Source organism: Triticum urartu, chromosome 5, assembly GCF_003073215.2.
Source record: "Triticum urartu cultivar G1812 chromosome 5, Tu2.1, whole genome shotgun sequence".
In the NCBI taxonomy this organism is placed as follows: Eukaryota; Viridiplantae; Streptophyta; class Magnoliopsida; order Poales; family Poaceae; genus Triticum; species Triticum urartu.
Genome location: NC_053026.1, coordinates 64,230,533 through 64,248,898, shown reverse-complemented (window position 1 = coordinate 64,248,898; position 18,366 = coordinate 64,230,533).

Genomic DNA, 18,366 nt, shown 5'->3' with positions numbered 1-18,366 from the left:
CACTGGGAACTGCTAGACGGAGTGGGAGATGAGGCTGAGCAGTTCAATCTTCCGTGCCCTAACTTGGCGACGGAAGACACCTACGGCGACGGCGGAGAGGACGATGTCCGCGATCGGCGTGAAGACGGCGTCGGAGAGGTTGCGGCAGCGAAGCTTTTCGTCGCCGGCGTCGTCGAGGGCTAGCGGTGGCGCTAGGGTTCGTGCGAGGGAGGAAGAAGGAGATAATGACCGCTGTGAGTGTGTATTTATAGTTACAGGGGCGGCACTGCGCTATTACACAGGTGCCCCTGGCGATTCGCATCTGAGTAACACGTGGCCATCATGCGCTATTTTGGGGGCAGTTCCACGTCCCACGCACGCCTGGATTGTCGGGTGGTCGTTCCTACTTCTCCGGATTTCATGTGGATAAATGAGCATTGAAAACGGACTTAAAGGTTGTCTCTGTGTCTTCTGCTGACAAGGACGCAGAGAAGACATTCGACAGTTTCAATAGAATGCATATGACTTGGAGAGATAGAATTTGAGATAGAAAGCATAGAGAGGTTAGGGTCCGATCACATTCACTTAGTTCAAAAGATCCAAACAAGAAGACATAGCTATAAGTGAATGCTGTAGAGGACAGAACACTAGTATATATATATATATATCTATATAATCAACATAGTGAAGATAATCATGAAGACATGTTGAGATTGAAGCCAAATCAAATGTGAAGACATTGCAAGGTAACGCCATGAGTGAAACACTTCAAAATAGAACATTTGGTGGTGGCGTTACCCACCGTATAGGAAGTATTAGACCCAGACACGGCGCACAATTATCGTGGCGCTCCGAAGTCAAATTCCATATTAATGCATTCACACTTAGAATGTATGTCTTCATTGATTGAAGATATATGTTACTTCGTGTGTTGCACATCTAAGTCATCAATATGCATAAGTGTTAGGATGTGTGCCTGATCACAGGACATTTGAGGATTCCATGATATTTAGCTCACATCGTAACTTGCAGAATCTCTTCTCATCCAAGGGCTTGGTGAAGATATCTGCCAATTGCTCTTCAGTGTTGACGTGTATGATATCAATATCTTCCTTCACAACATGATCTCTGAGAAAGTGATGACGAATTTCTATGTGCTTTGTCTTCGAGTGCTGAACTGGGTTGTTGGCAATCTTGATGGCGCTTTCATTGTCGCAGTAAAGTGGCACTTGCTTCAGATGAATGCCATAGTCCTTGAGAGTTTGCTTCATCCACAGAAGCTGAGCGCAGAAAGATCCAGCAGCAATGTATTCAGATTCAGTAGTGGAGAGGGATACACAGTTCTGCTTCTTTGAAGACCAACATACAAGTGATCGTCCCAGAAAGTGACATGTGCCTGATGTAGACTTCTGATCAACCTTGTCACCAGCATAATTAGCATCCGAGAACCCAACCAGATCAAACTCTGAGCCCTTTGGATACCATAATCCTAGAGTTGGGGTGTGAGCCAAATATCGAAGAATTCGCTTCACAGCTAAGTGATGCGACTCCTTTGGTGCCGCTTGAAATCGAGCACACATGCAAACACTAAGCATAATATCTGGCCTAGATGCACATAAATAAAGCAAAGAACCAATCATGGAGCGGTATACCTTTTGATCGAACTCTTTACCATTGTCGTCGGGACCCAGATGATGTTTGGCTGGCATTGGTGTTGTGAAGCCTTTGCAGTCTTGCATACCAAACTTCTTCAGGCACTCTTTGAGATACTTCTCTTGAGATATGAAGATGCCGTTGCGTTGTTGTCGTATTTGAAGACCGAGGAAGAACTTCAGCTCCCCCATCATAGACATCTGATATTGCTCTTGCATCATATAGCCAAACTCTTCACTGTACTTCTGATTGGTGCAGCCGAAGATAATGTCATCCACATAAATTTGGCACACAAACAGTTCACCATCATATGTCTTCGTGAAGAGAGTGGGATCTAGGGAACCAGGTATGAAGCCTTTGCTCTTCAGGAAGTATTTGAGTGTGTCATACCAGGCCCGAGGGGCTTGTTTGAGGCCATACAGTGCCTTGTTGAGCTTGTATACCATGTCAGGATGTTTTGGATCTTCAAACCCAGGCGGTTGTGCAACATACACTTCTTCTTCAATCTTGCCATTGAGAAAGGCACTCTTCACATCCATTTGATATAGAAGTATGTTATGATGATTTGCATAGGCCAGCAGTATACGTATGGCTTCAAGTCTGGCCACAGGAGCAAATGTTTCATCAAAGTCAATGCCTTCCACTTGAGTATATCCTTGAGCAACGAGGCGAGCTTTGTTTCTTACAATTTGACCATGCTCATCTTGCTTGTTGCGGTATATCCATTTGGTTCCTATTATATTGTGCTTCCGTGGATCAGGACGCTTAACCAGTTCCCATACATTGTTCAGCTCAAATTGTTGAAGCTCTTCTTGCATAGCTTGAATCCATTCAGGTTCCATGAAGGCTTCTTCAACTTTCTTGGGTTCTGAAATTGAGACGAATGCGAAGTGCCCACATAAATTTGCCAGCTGAGTTGCCCTTGAACGAGTGAGTGGACCAGGTGCATTGATGCTGTCAATTATTCTGTCAATCTGCACTTCATTGGCAACACGAGGATGTACAGGGCGAAGACTTTGCTCTTGCTGATATGTGTTGTTGTTGGGAGGAATGTCTTCAGGCTGAGCATTGTCTTCATGTGGATCAGGTGCTGAGATGATAAGTTCTTCTTCAGGATGAGCTTCAGAAGGTATAATCTCTCCAGTTCCCATTAGCTTGATTGATTCACTAGCTGGAACTTCATCTAGCACATTTGGCAGTTGCTCTCTTTGTGAACCATTGGTCTCATCGAACGGCACATCCACTGTTTCAACCACTTTGTAATGAAAGAGATTGAAGACTCTGTAGGAGTGCGAATCCTTTCCATATCCAAGCATAAAACCCTCATGTGCTTTTGGTGCAAACTTTGAGGTGTGGTGTGGGTCCTTGATCCAGCACCTTGCGCCAAATACTCTGAAGTAACTGACATTTGACTTCTTGCCAGTTAGGAGTTCATAAGATGTCTTGTTCAGAAGCTTGTGAAGATAAACACGATTGATTGTATGGCATGCAGTGTCAATGGCTTTAGGCCAGAATTTTCTTGGAGTCTTGTATTCATCTAGCATCGTTCTGGCCATCTCAATGAGTGTTCTGTTCTTGTGTTCGACGACGCCATTCTGCTGTGGCGTGTACGGAGCTGAGAATTCATGTGTGATGCTCAAGGTATCAAGATATGTATCAAGGCCAGTGTTCTTGAATTCAGTGCCATTGTCACTTCTGATGTGCTTTATCTTGGCGCCATAGTTGTTCATAGCTCAATTGGTGAAGCGTCTGAAGTCATCCTGCACTTCAGTCTTGTAAAGGATTATGTGCACCCAAGTATATCTAGAGTAATCATCAACAATGACAAAGCCGTAGAGGCAAGCAGTAGTGGTAAAAGTTGAGTAGTGAGTGGGACCAAAAAGATCCATGTGAAGCAGTTCGAAGGGTCGAGTAGTGGTCATGATTGTCTTCGAGGGATGTTTTGCCCTTGTCATCTTCCCTGCTTCACAGGCACCGCATAAGTGATCTTTCTTGAACTTGACGCCCTCGATGCCTATGACATGCTTCTTCTTTGCAAGGGTGTGGAGGTTCCTCATGCCAGCATGCCCAAGCCTCCGATGCCAAAGCCAGCATTCTGAAGCTTTTGCCAGAAGACATACTACAAGCTGTGGCCCTGCTGAGAAATCTACCACGTACAAATCATCTTTCCGATACCCTTCAAACACTAGAGACTTGTCAGATTCCATTAGTACCAGGCAACGATATTTTCCAAATATTACGATCATGTTCAAATCGCAAAGCATTGAGACAGACATTAAGTTGAAGCCAAGGGATTCAACAAGCATGACTTTATCCATGTGTTGATCCTTTGAGATTGCAACTCTACCTAGACCCAATACTTACTTTTACCAGTGTCAGCAAATGTGATGTGGCTCTTGTCGGATGGACGTAAGGTTGAGTCCATAAGAAGGCTTCTTTTGCCAGTCATGTGATTTGTACACCCACTGTCAATAATCCATTCTGAAGACGCTGGTGTCGTACCCTACAGTGCAGTTAGGGGGATAGGCTTCACGAAGAGAATTGTGAAGCAAAAACATTTGACGAACCAGTGGGTTATGAAAACTTAGATCCAGATTAGGACTAATAGGGAGAGTAGCATGCGATTCAGGAACGAAATACATAGTGATGCCATTCGGTCATTTGATCTTGCGCCCTACAAGATTTTTAAGGTCCCCAGCAATAGCGTCAGAAGATTTTGGTTTTCTGCTGGAGACCTTTCCCTGCAAAAGAGAGTTAAGCTTTCTTAGCCACCCACATCTTCAAGGGTGGCTCAGAAGTAATAAGTCTAAGTGCAGCATCTGAGAATTTTGGCTTTGGAGCCCTAGCAAACAGTCTAGCAGGCGGACAATAGTACTCATAAGAATAGGCAGAATAGTTCTTGGTCATATGAACATGGCGGTTTGATGAACCGCTCTCATATTCACATGCCTGAGTATGGTTTCCCTGCAAAACATTTGTGTTAGTGCGACTCAGGTGAGTCCTCTGTCTGTATGAAGCCTTTGGACCGTATGAAGCCTTTGGTCTGAGGTTTGTCTTCTTCATGTGAGGTGTCATGAAGACATTCACAGGAAGATTTTCCAGACACGTTTTCGGAACCCAGATCTTCTTCATAGGCGGTCCATTCCTGCAGTTAGTACCAATGTACCTGGCAAACACTTCACCATCCTGATTCTTAAACAGTTTATAGTTTGCATCAAAGGATTCATCAATGATAATGGGGTTAGCACAAGTGAAGCCGGATAGATTGGATGGGTCTGCTGAAGGTTCCTTTGTAGCAACCCATGTGGTTTTGGGGTACTGCTCAGGTTTCCAGTAAGAGCCATCTGCATTTATTTTCCTTACAAACCCAACACCCTCTTTCCTAGGGTTTCGGTTCAGAATCTGCTTCTTGAGGACATCACATAATGTCTGATGTCCTTTGAGACTTTCGTACATCCCTGTTTCAAGCAATGTCTTCAACCTAGCATTCTCATCAACAATAGCAGTGGTATCCTCAGCAGAGGGGTTAGTTACCACTTCAACAGTTGAAGATATTGCAACAGCAGTAGCAGTGGAACATTCAGCAATAGAAGTAGCATTATCACGCTCAATGCATTTAAGACATGGTGGTTTAAATCCTTCCTGAGCGGAACTGATCTGTTCGGCGCGAAGTGACTCGTTTTCCTTTTGAAGATCTTCATGAGCCGCTCTCAATTTCTCAAGATCTTGCTTCCTTTGAAGATAATCATAGGAGAGCTTTTCATGAGTTGTTGAGAGAGTATCATGACGATCTTCAAGTTCCTGATACTTAACGTGAAGATTTTTTATGTCTTCAATTAAGGATTCAGATCGAGTCATTTCAGCACCCAACAGATCATCGCTTCTGTCTAACAGTTTTTGAATATGTTCCATGGCTTTCTGTTGTTCAGTTGCAATTTTAGCAAGTGTTTTGTAGCTGGGTTTTGAATCACAATCAGAGTCATCGTCACTAGATGTTTGATAGTGAGTAGTGCGTGTGTTTACCTTGGCACCGCGTGCCATGAAGCAGTAGGTAGGAGTGGAGTTGTCCTTGTCATTTGCATCGGTGTCGGTGATGAAGTCATTGTCTTCAGTGTTGAAGATGGACTTGGCGACGTATGTTGTAGCCAAACTTGCAATGCCAGAATCAGACTCCTCCTCAGACTCCACCTCTGCCTCCTCAAAAGCGGACTCCTCCTCTGAATCCATTTCCTTGCCAACAAACGCACGTGCCTTGCCAGATGAGCTCTTCTTGTGTGATGAAGACTTTGAGGAAGACTTGGAAGAAGACTCTGAGTATTTCTTCTTCTTCTTGTCGTCAGAGTCATATTCCTTGCTCTTCTTCTTCTTTCTGCTCTCATTGTCCCACTGTGGACACTCAGAGATGAAGTGTCCAGTTTTCTTGCACTTGTGGCATGTTTTCTTCTTGTAGTCATGAGCAGAAGCTTCATCATTCCTTGAGCTTGTTCGTGAAGACTTTCTGAAGCCTTTCTTCTTGGTGAATTTTTGGAACTTCTTCACTAGCATTGCAAGTTCCCTTCCAATGTCTTCAGGATCATCAGAACTGTTGTCAGATTCTTCTTCAGATGAGGAAACAACTTTTGCCTTCAAGGCACGAGTTTGCCCATAGTTTGGACCGTAGATATCTCTTTTCTCAGAAAGCTGAAACTCATGTGTGTTGAGCCTCTCAAGTATGTCAGACGGATCGAGTGTCTTGAAATCAGGACATTCTTGTATCATCAGGGCTAGGATGTCAAACGAACTATCAAGTGATCTCAGCAGCGTCTTGACGATTTCATGTTTGGTGATCTCAGTAGCGCCGAGGGCTTGAAGCTCATTTGTGATGTCAGTGAGCCGGTCAAATGTGTGCTGGACATTCTCATTGTCATTTCGCTTGAAGCCGTTGAAGAGGTTGCGAAGAACACTGATTCTCTAATCTCTCTGGGTTGAGATGCCTTCATTGACCTTGGAGAGCCAGTCCTAGACCAGCTTGGATGTCTTCAAGGCACTCACACGGCCATACTGTCCTTTGGTCAGATGACCACAGATGATATTCTTGGCAGTAGAGTCCAGTTGAGTGAACTTCTTGACATCAGCAGCAGTGACACCTTCTCCAGCCTTGGGAACGCCGTTCTCGACGACATACCATAGGTCGACGTCAATGGCTTCAAGATGCATGCGCATCTTATTCTTCCAGTAGGGATATTCAGTTCCATCGAAGATGGGGCACGCAGCGGAGACTTTGATTATCCCTCAGTCGACATAGCTAAAACTCCAGGTGGTTAAACCGAATCACACAGAACAAGGGAGCACCTTGCTCTGATACCAATTGAAAGTGCGTTATATCGACTAGAGGGGGGGTGAATAGGCGGTTTTTATGAAAGTCTTCAAAACGTGGAAGTTATGAAGACAAACAGTAGAGATATGCCTATTACTATGCAGCGGAAGGTAGACTACACTAGGCAAGCCATGGTCAAGTATTCAGTAGAGTGAAAGCACAATGACAAATAGCTGCAGTGTAATAAGGATCAGGTAGGAAGATATTATGAAGCCAAACAGATCATACAGTCACGTTGTGAAGACAGAAGATAGAGCAAGCATGCAATGACTTCACAATGAGTAACAGTAAGTAAAAGGAAGTGAAGATGAAACCAGTGACTCGTTGAAGACAATGATTTGTTGGACCAGTTCCAGTTGCTGTGACAACTGTACGTCTGGTTGGAGCGGCTAGGTATTTAAACCTTAGGACACATAGTCCCGAACACCCAGTCCTGAACACGCAGCTCAGGACACCCAGTCCTCACCATATTCTCCTTGAGCTAAGGTCACATAGACCTCACCCAATCACTCTGGTAAGTCTTCAAGGTAGACTCCAAAACCTTCACAGAGTTCGTTCACCGACAATCCACAATGTCTCTTGGATGCTCAGAATGCGACGCCTAACCGGCTGGAGGATGCACAGTCCTCAAGTGTAATAAGTCTTCAGATCACTCAGACAAGAAGACTTAAGTGATGCCCAATTCTCTCTGGCTCTGGGTGGTTAGGCCTTTATCCTCGCTAGGAATTCTCTCTCTCAAAGGCTTTGAGGTGGGTTGCTCTCAAACGACAAAAGCCGTGCACTGAATCTGAGCAGCCAACCGTTTATGGTTGTAGGGGGTGGGCTATTTATAGCCACTAGGCAACCCGACCTGATTTGTCCGAAATGACCCTGGGTCACTAAGGAACTGACACGTGTTCCAACGGTCAGATTTCAAACTCACACGGCAACTTTACTTGGGCTACAAGCAAAGCTGACTTGTCCGACTCTGGACAAGATTTGCTCTCATAGTCTTCACTCGAAGACATAGGTTTTGAATTAGGCATCACTTCAGTCGTTCTGACTGGTTCTCTTGGACCCCACTTAACAGTACGGTGGTTCCTATGACTCAACACAAATGAAAGAGAACTACGAAAGATCTAAGTCTTCGAGTTCCATAGGCTTCACATGGTGTCTTCTCTTGTCATAGTCTTCAATGTGAATATCTTCATATACCACCATTGACTTCAATGTCTTCGTACATTTTTAGGGGTCATCTCTGGTAGTAAAATCGAATCAATGAGGGACTTCTACCTGTGTTATCCTGCAATTCTCACAAACACATTAGTCCCTCAACTAGGTTTGTCGTCAATACTCCAAAACCAACTAGGGGTGGCACTAGATGCACTTACAGTAAGGGGTAAAAACAAGGTAAAAGAGTTGGTACCATCCTATAGTTGACTGATGTCTTCTTCATTGTGCAAACAAAGGTCTTACTGTTATTCGTCGCAAGTTTCTTCATCCTAACAATCTTTCTGAGTTTCTAGACTTGATTGATATTCATGGACATCTCATTTCCCCATATGCAAAATGGGTCGAATAGTGGGTCTAAGCCTCTGACAGCGGGACCTACATTTGCAAGACCAAATTGTAGGAAACCTAAATATTAGAATGATTCCTGCAACTGCACAATAATGTGCTATTAGCCAACGGACCCTACTTGAACAAACCTCGATGGTAAACCGCAGTGTCTCCCATTGTTTCCCTGCAACACACATAAGGAAGATCTTGATCAGGTTAACTAAGAGTTGCCATACTACGAGTAGAATATGTATTGAGTACAGCCAAATTCGATTAGTGCCACATGCATAACAATACAAAATCGTACCCACAACAAATGAAAATCAAATTGCAGAACTGAACCAAACAGTTAAATGGACAACAGACCAAATGAACCAAAATAGTTAACTGAGCACGACATTGCAGAATAGAAACATGTACTAGAAGATAAGACAGTTAACAAAAAAGAATGCTTGAGAACAGTACTAGGAAATGTAGCAATTGTTGGACCCAAGTGTTAACTGAACATTACATTTCAGAGGACCAAACTATTAACTGAACATCAGATTGCATATTAACATTACAGAGGACAAATCACTAGAAGGCACTGGCGGTGGCCTCGAGAAAACATCACGAACTGTATTTTAAAGTAGACAACCATGCGGCGGTGTCGACGGTGGCCTCAAAGACGAGGTGATCCTCCAAGATCTGGCGGTCAACACGCATGTCAGCCATAGCGTCCTCATTCGCGCGTGCGGCCGCATGCTACTCAGCTCCATGTTATACTGTGTGTAAAATGGCTGTGGGCGGCGCTTAATTGGAGGAGGGGGGCAGTGATTTCGGTGGAAGGTATCGCTCCGTTAGTCGGGGCATGTGGGACAGGAAAGGAGGAGGATGGTGTGGGTGGGGTGTGGATTACCTGACCATATTGACGAGGCCACGCAACAAGAAGAAGGGTCGGCGGCAAGGAGGCCGCGCAGCAAGAAGAAGGGTCGCCGGCGAGGAGGCGGCGCTGCAAGAAGAAGGGTCGCCGGTGAGGAGGCTGAGCTGCAAGAAGAAGGGTAGCCGGCGAGGAGGCGGCGCTGCAAGAAGAAGGGTCGTCGGCGAGGAGGCTGAGCTGCCAGTAAGCAGCAGCGAAGGTTTGAACTTGGAAAGCAAGGAGGAACAGTGGAAATGTGGCTTTTGGTAGGAGGGAGGGGGCGGGGAGATAGATATTTCCGCGGTGGCAAAAAAAATTCGGTCGGTGCCGTGAGAAACTGGCGCGCAAGTGTGATTCAAGCGGGGGCGGTGGACTGTAGACGACAAAGCCTCCTGCCTAAGCCAGACAAGACGGTGCACCAAGATATTTTATATCGCATCCCACACGATTCTTTCTAGTAAACTATTTGTGGTATACCTGAGTTTTTTCATTATGTTTTGAAAGACAAAATGATGTTATGGATGGAAAGGATGGTGTTTGAATTGCTAGAACATTTACGTACAGTGAACATGCAACTAGTACATGAGTGTCGTGTTTAAATTTGGAATTATTCCAGGTTCGTTTGGCATTTTTATGCATTAATTGAGTTTCTGGGCATTTAATGTGCATAATTCAAATTTGAACTACAAGCACATGCTCCAATTCACCAAAGTTTGCTGAAAAATCACATGTGTCTCTTTGGGTGAATTTATAGGTCCCATGCAAGAAATGGGAATAAAATTCAAACATTTGGGTGTCGTGGCTCAGCCGGAATGATTGAGAAACTTGGTTTTTTAATTCTTGTAAATCCAAAACACGGCTGAAAATCATGAAACTTGACATGGTGTCGTGACATGGCACCAACATGTTGTAGTAAATTTTTTGGCCGAATTGGGACAAACTTTGGTGTAAGCTTCTTGCAAACCGGAGCTTCCCTCATGAAGGCTCCTGGTTCCGAGAGGAAACGTGTCACCTCCGTGTGCGAAACAACATACGTACATTGCCTTCTTCCGCCTTAATTTTTTTACACAGACAGATTAGACCAAATAGAAGTATCGTGCTAAATTTTGGAATTATTCCGTGTTCGTTTGGCCTTTTTTATACATTAATTGAGTTTCTGGGCATTTAATGTGCATACTTCAAATTTGAACTACAAGCACATGCTCCAGTGCACCATAGGTGTTTGAAAATCACATGTGTGTCCTTGGGTGAATTTCTAGGTCCCATGCAAGGGATGTGAGTGAAATTCAAACATCTGGGCGTCATGCCTCGGCCGGAAAGATTGAGAAACTTGCTTTTTTAATTCATGTAATTCCAAAACACGCCTGAAATTATGAAACTTGGCATGGTGTCATGACATGGCACCAACATGCTGCGGTTATATTTTTGGCCGAATTGGGACAAGCTTTGGTGTAAACTTCTTGCAAACTGGAGCTTCCCTCAAGAAGGCTCATGGTTCCGAGAGGGAACGTGTCACCTCCGTGTGCGAAACGACATACGTACACTGCTTTCTCCCGCCTTATTTTTTTACACAGCCAGATTAGACCAAATAGAAGTACCGTGCTAAATTTTGGAATTGTTCTGGGTTTGTTTGGCCTTTTTATACATTAATTGAGTTTCTGGGCATTTAATGTGCACAATTCAAATTTGAACTACAAGCACATGCTCCAGTACACCAAAGTTGTTTGAAAAATCACATGTGTGTCCTTGGGTGAATTTCTAGGTTCCATGCAAGATATGGGAGTGAAATTTAAACATCTGGGCATCGTGGCTCGGCCAAAAAGATTGAGAAACTTGGTTTTTTAATTCCTGTAATTCCAAAACACGCCTGAAAATCATGAAACTTGGCATGGTCTCATAACATGGCACCAACATGTTGTGGTATTTTTTCTGTCCGATTTGCGAAGGCCCACACATTAACAATCAACAAAGTCATTTTGGAACAAGTGATGTCACGTTACAAATCGGAAACACAAGTATTATTGAAATCGTGTGCATTCGACTTACCAATTACGTGCGGCCACGCATCCTCTTTTTTTATGGGCTAGGAGGTGCCGTGTGGGGTAGCTATTTGAGTACGGGAGGCGTGCGATCAGACCCCTGCGCGTGCTCATCGGGAGGAGAGCCCTTTGACCGCTACCCGCCGCGCACCTCCCTCCCAATGTCTCCATTAATGGCGCCCGAGCACCTGTTCTACAACGTGGCTATATGTCTCACTAGACTGAGATTTAAGAGAGAAAAATGAAAATCTGAAAAAAAAATTGCACGGATCTTAATGTAAGATCCGACGGACCTATATAGCATCGACTGCGACTTATAGCAAGCATGATGAATATAAGGACGATGACAGTGGATAGTAATTGTCTTACATATTTAGAAACATAATTAAAAAAGCCACATGCAGCAACACCCGAAATACACAATGGCAAAAGAAGAAGGAAGACAACGATCTGGCTCGCTGATCTCTATATTCTTGATGCATTGCTGCAGGCCGCGGGAACTAGTCTCCGTGGCGAGCGGCGATGAGCTCTTTCTTGTCCTCAAGATGCTGCTTGAGAGCATCCACGGATTCCTCCACCAGCCTTTTGTGCTCGATGTGCAGCTTGTTATTCTCGTCCATAAGTTTCTTGACGATGACGTCGGTCCTCTTCAACAAGGCAGTGGTCTGCTCCTGCTGCTCTGCACTTCCGACGATCTTCGCCCTCAGCAGGTCGTGCTTGGCCCGGAGCTTCGCATTGCTCTCATTTAGTTGTCGGATGACGTCGGTAGACTGTTCAAATGAGGCTTGCAGGTCATCCTGCAACCTCGCCCACCTGGAGATCTGATCCATCTGCCTATGGACGAGGGCATGCATGTGCCTGTAAGAGTCCTCGCCTGCCCGCGAGGCATTTTCTCAGGCCGCTGCGGCAAGGGGGGACATCTCTACTGCATTTGCGGCACGGCGGGACATCTCTTCTGCTTCCACGGCGCGACCAGACCAGTCTGTTGCATCGACAGCGCGGCGGGTCCTCTATGCTGCTTCGGCGGCGCGGCGGGACCTCTCTGCTACTACGGCCGTGCGGCGGGACATGTTGGCTGCTACCACGGCGAGGCGGGACATCTCTCGTGCTCCCGCTTCCAGGATCGCCTCTCCCTGGTGGCAATCTCTCGACCCAGAACTCACGCTGGTCATGGCGGACGCAAGGGAACGATGATGAATGACTTGTTTGTTTTTGACTTTTTATGGATGAGGAGTTGAGGAGGAATGTACAGTCATCTTGGAGTAGTAGTATTTATAACCGCGTAGTAATACGCTCCTAAGTGGGAAACCGTTTAGATTTTGATCGGTGTGAACAGGTTTGCAATTTGGAATGTGACGGGACGCATGCTCAAAATTTACTGGCGGTTATAAGTGCGGCACTATTCCCGAAAGGCGTAACGTGGGCACGTACGCCTTCTCGGCCGCGTACGTGACGTTTGCACCATAGGGTGCACTGCAATAGGCGATGTCAGCACACGTCTTTTAATTAGAATGGGTGTGCTCGTCTAGCGCACACACGTTGATCTATCTAATTGTTTCAGTTTGTCGTGGCTAATCGCAAACAGTTCATCCATGTGAAGTGTATGCCATCAATCGCAGACACTTTGATCTGGCTTACCCGTTTCTGTTCTGTTGCCTAATCGCAAACAGTTAATCCTTCTGAAGCGTATGCCCTCAATCACACACACCTTGATGTGGCTGACCATTTCTTTTGTGTTGCCTAATCACAAACAGTTCATCCGAGTGAACCGTATGCTATATATCACACACACCTTCATCTGGCTACCCGTTTCTTTTCTGTTGCCTAATCACAAATAGTTCATCCGAGTGAACCGTATGCTCTATATCGCACACGCCTTCATCAGGCTGCCCATTTCTTTGTTCCGCCTCATCGCAAACAGTTCATTGGACTGAACCGTATGCCCTGGATCGCACACGCAACTAAAATTTGAACCATGTTTGATGCATCCTCCATCGCAAACGTTTTCGCCTTTTTTTGACGGTTTTCATACAACACCGTTTGCGATTATGGCATCACACACAGTTTTTGAAGGGTCTCTGATCGTAGTGCAGCATTAGCAGCATCCTGCAGTAGTGGGGTATCATCTAGTTATAGATACGTTGGAAACGTATCAAAATTCCACAAAGCCCACCTTGTAGGCACAAAATATAAGGGGAAAACATCACGTAAATTGGACTCATCACGCGCCCGCGGTCCACCCATCATGGACACCTGAGGCGGGTCGTCCAGTTGCGCGCCGTCCAGGAAGAATGGATGATGCAGAGAGCCCGAGGGTGGCGCACGCAGCAAGCCACCACGAAACGGACAACACGGAGGGCACTCTCACTCACGAAGGCCACCAGGAGGCAGGTACTTCAGCATCCTTTATAGGAGTAATTTCCTTCCTATTTTCCATCAGCTTAATCATCCTGCTCCTCATTGGGTTCGGTAGTCTACTTATCAAAAAGATCTAAAGTTGACCCCCTACGCTTTTGGGTTATTAGTCACCTCATGACCTATTACCTTGGCCCAATATCGATTCGTTGGACCACTTGCTCGACATGGTGATGCTAGTAGAACCTATCATACCACTCTGGATTGGCGTCCATCGTCTGTTGCCCTTTTACCACGCCCATTTCTTTTCTCTCTCCGGTCTTGACCTAACCAATAGGGTAAATTAACGATAATAAACAATCTCCATCCTTTGCATTATCTTCACCCATTTATTACCCTTTAATTTTCTCCTCTCCTGATATTTGTCTCATTGGTCTTGACCTAAATAAATACATAGGTAGTGCCACATCTTGCAGTTGATTGGTTTGATGTGCCCGAAGGAATGTAGAGGCGGACTGTGGCTACAATAGTCTAATAGAGGACATGTATAAAATGACCAACATGATAAGTATTTGATACTAAAAAATTCCACCCTTTGTAGTGTCATAAACCATTTGCTGCCCTTCTCTCTCTCTCTCTCTCTTTGTGTGTGTGCACACACACACACACACCTTTTTCTCTCATTGGTATTGACCTAACCAAAGACGCAGGTGTCACCACAACTTGCAGTTGATTGATCCGATGTGCTTTGGGGATTGTAGAGGCAACCTAAGATGGCGGGAGACCATTGTAAGTAAGTGACATGCATATAATAACAAACATGATAAGTCATTTATAATAAACAAATTCCACCCTCTATAGTGTCATAAACCATTTGTTGCCCTCCCCTTCTCTCTCTACGTTTCTCCATCTCTCTCTCTCTACGTGCCTTTTTCTCTCATTGGTCCTACCGTATCCAAAGATGTAGATGATGCCACAACTTGCAGTTGATTGATTCGATGTGCTTTGAGGATTGTAGAGGCAACCTACGATGGCAATGGACCAACATAGGCGACATGTACATAATAACCGACAAGGTAAGTAAATAGCAAGAAACAAACTCCACCTTTTGCATTATCTCGACCGTTTCTTGCCCTTTTCCCTCTATATCCTTTTCTCTCATTGATCTCGACCTAACCAATGATGTCGGTGGTGCCACAACTCACAGTTTATTGCCTTGATGTGCCTCGAGGAATGTAGAGGCAAGATAAGATGGTAGTCTAACAAACGTGATATGCATATTGTAACTGACAAGAAACTATCTCCACCCATTGCATTGTCCTCAACCATTTGTTGAACTTTTATTCTGCTTAACTTTTCTCTCGCTAGCTAGTCATTACCTAACCGACAAGGTAAGTAAAGGACAATAAACGATATCCACTATTTGTATTTGTTGCATTCTGTTGTTGCCACTTTCTCCTCTCTCATCTTTTGCCTCATAGGTCTTGACCTAATCGAATATGTGAGTGGTGCCATAGTTTGTGATTGATCGGTTCATGTGCCTTGAGGAATGTAGAGGCACACTAAGCTCGCATGAGCCCTATGGAGATGACATGTATATAATAATTGACAACGTAAGTAAATAATAAGAAACAAACTCCACCCTTTGTGGCATTCGTCAGCCGTTCGTTGCCCTTTTATCCTCTCCCACCTTTTCTCTCATTGGTCTTGACCCAGATAGGTGGTGCCAAAACTCGCGGTTGATTTGTTCGACGCCCCTTAAGGCTTGTAGAGGCAAATTAAAATGACACTAGTCTAACAAAGCCAACATGCATATAATAAAAGAGAAGGTAAGTAAATGACAAGAAATGAACTCAACTTTTGCATTGTCATCAACCATTTGTTACCCCTTTATCCCTTCTCGCTCTTTCTATCATTGGTCTTGACCTAACCGGAACATAGGTGGTGCCACAACTCGCGGTTGATTGGTTCGTCATTCCTTGAAAATGTAGTGGTAGATTAAGATGGCAGTAGTCCAAAGGAGGTGACATCCATACAATAATTGAGAAGGTAATAGAGCATCAAGAAATAATCTTCAACCTTGGGATTGTTGTCAAATATTTGTTGCCCTTTTATCCTCCCTGCCTTTTTCTATCCCTGGTCTTGACCTAACGGAGGACGGGGGTGGTGCCACAACTAACAATTGATTGGTTTAATGTGCCCTATGAAATGTAGAGGTAGACTAGGATGTCAGTAGTTCAAGGGAGGCGACATGCTTATAATAACTGACAAGGTAAGTGAACGACAATAAACAAACTCCATCCTTTGCACTACTGACAACCTTTTTTTGCCCTTTTCTTCTCTCTCCTCTTTTTCTCTTGTTGGTTTTGACCTAATCGAAGACGTAGGTGGTGCCATAACATGCGGTTTCCTGGTCCGATGTGCGCCACAAATGTAGAGGTATACTAGAATGACACTAGCCCAATGTGAGGCAACATTTGTGTAGTAACCAAAAAGGCAAGTAAACGGCTATTTTTTATCCTCCGTGCCATTATCAAGTGAACGTTGCCCTCTTCTCCTATCCTGCTTTCTCTCTTGTCGTACTTGACTCGAGTGAAGGCATAGGTTGTGCAATGGCTTGCGGTTTATTGCTTCAATGTGTTCCCCCGATTGTATGTTCATATAAAGATGGTTGTAGCCCAACAGTGATAATGGACGATTCTATGAGGCGATGGTAGTGGATGTTGAGTCAGTGGAGGCAAGGCCAATGAGAGAACGAGAACGATTGTGGTGGCGGTACGAAGCTATGTTGAATACATAGATAAAATATGATAGACGTTAGGGAAGGACATGCGATGTATGTAAGAGAGAGCCATGAGGTGGATGCTTCTAAGGTCATATGAGAAACAAGGACAACAATGGAAAACAATGTGAAGGTATGACAAATACAAAGAAAGAAAATGATATAGGTTAGGGCATCTCCAAGGCGGACCCGCAAACCGCCCGCATCCGTCCGGGCCGCGGGAGCCATACAACACGAGCCTGTATCGGTCTGCAGGAGGTCCGGACGTGATTTCTCCTGCAAAATGAAGATAAAAGTGGGGGAGTTTTGCGGGAGTCCGGACACACGAAACATAGGAATCCGACACCCCAGACCCACTCAAAACCCTTCCAGGACCCCGCGACTCCATCCTCCCCATTTTCTCTCATTCCTTCTTTCTCTCTTGCTATAACCGCCGCTCCACCACCCCGGCCATCACGCCACACCCCTGCCGAAAATCTGCGTCTCCGTCACCTCCAGCACCCCCAGCAGGCCTCCACCCTGCTTCTCCTCCGTCTTCGTTCAACCCCTGTCCTGCGACCGCCCCGTCAGGTACCATCCGCTACTACAATTCTCACCATGCCCGACAATTGTTCGATGAATCGCCTGAGCTGAAAACAGTTGTCCCTTCTTCTTTCTAGGAATGGATTCCAATTTGGAGTACATATAAGAGAAGTATGTTGAGTTGTCAGATGACTCATCGGACAAGGAGTAATCTGATGAGACGGCGATGATGTTGGCGGTCCTTGAAGACGCGGAGCATGCAGAGAGCATGTTTTCAATTTCAAGGGCCCGATCAAGGTTCATCGAGTGCTCAACCGCAACAGGGCGCGCGGGCATTTGACACTGATGGCCGACTACTTTGCCCCCTATGCACTATTCGCTTACCAGTTTTGTCGGCGTTTTCGGATGCGCGAGACTGTCTTTGATCGTTTGTACCATGGCATCCGGTCCTACGATGACTACTTCATCCTAAAGAAGGATGTTGTGGGAATGATTGGCTTCTCTGGTTACCAGAAGTGCACGGCCGCACTCCAGATGCTTGCATATGGCACGACATAGATTCGTGGGACGAGTACCTACGGATCTCTGAGAGCACATGCGGAGATGCCATGGTCAGGTATGCAACTACCGTGGTCGAGGTGTTCGGACCTCAGTACCTGAGAGAACCAACTGTGGCAGACACTGAGAGGCTCCTGACAATCTTAGAAGCAAGATGGTGGACATGTTTGCTTGGATCTCTTGACTGCATGCATTGGAAAATGGAAGAATTATCCGAAGGCTTTACAAGGGTAATATCAGGGTCATGTTAAGAAGCCAACCATCATTCTCGAACCAGTTGCATCACATGATCTTTGGATTTGAGACACTTTCTTTGGCATGCCCGGGTCACACAATGACATCAATGTGCTGCAACGATCGCAGTTGTTTGCGTGACCGACTGAAGGAAAAGCTCCTCCTTGTCACTATACTGTCAATGGACATGAGTACACCATGGGCTACTATCTGGTTGACGCTATCAATCCTCCATGGGCTACCTTTATCAGCACCATCTCAAACCCAGTTGGTCAGAAAAAGGCTCACTTTGCCCAAAGACAAGGAGCGACTAGAACGGATGTCGAGAGGGCATTTGTAGTTCTACAGGCCCGTTTTGCAGTTGTTCGTGGACCTGCTAAACAATGGGATCCAGAAACCTTGTGGGAGGCGACAACATGTTGTGTGATTATGTACACCATGATCATCGAGG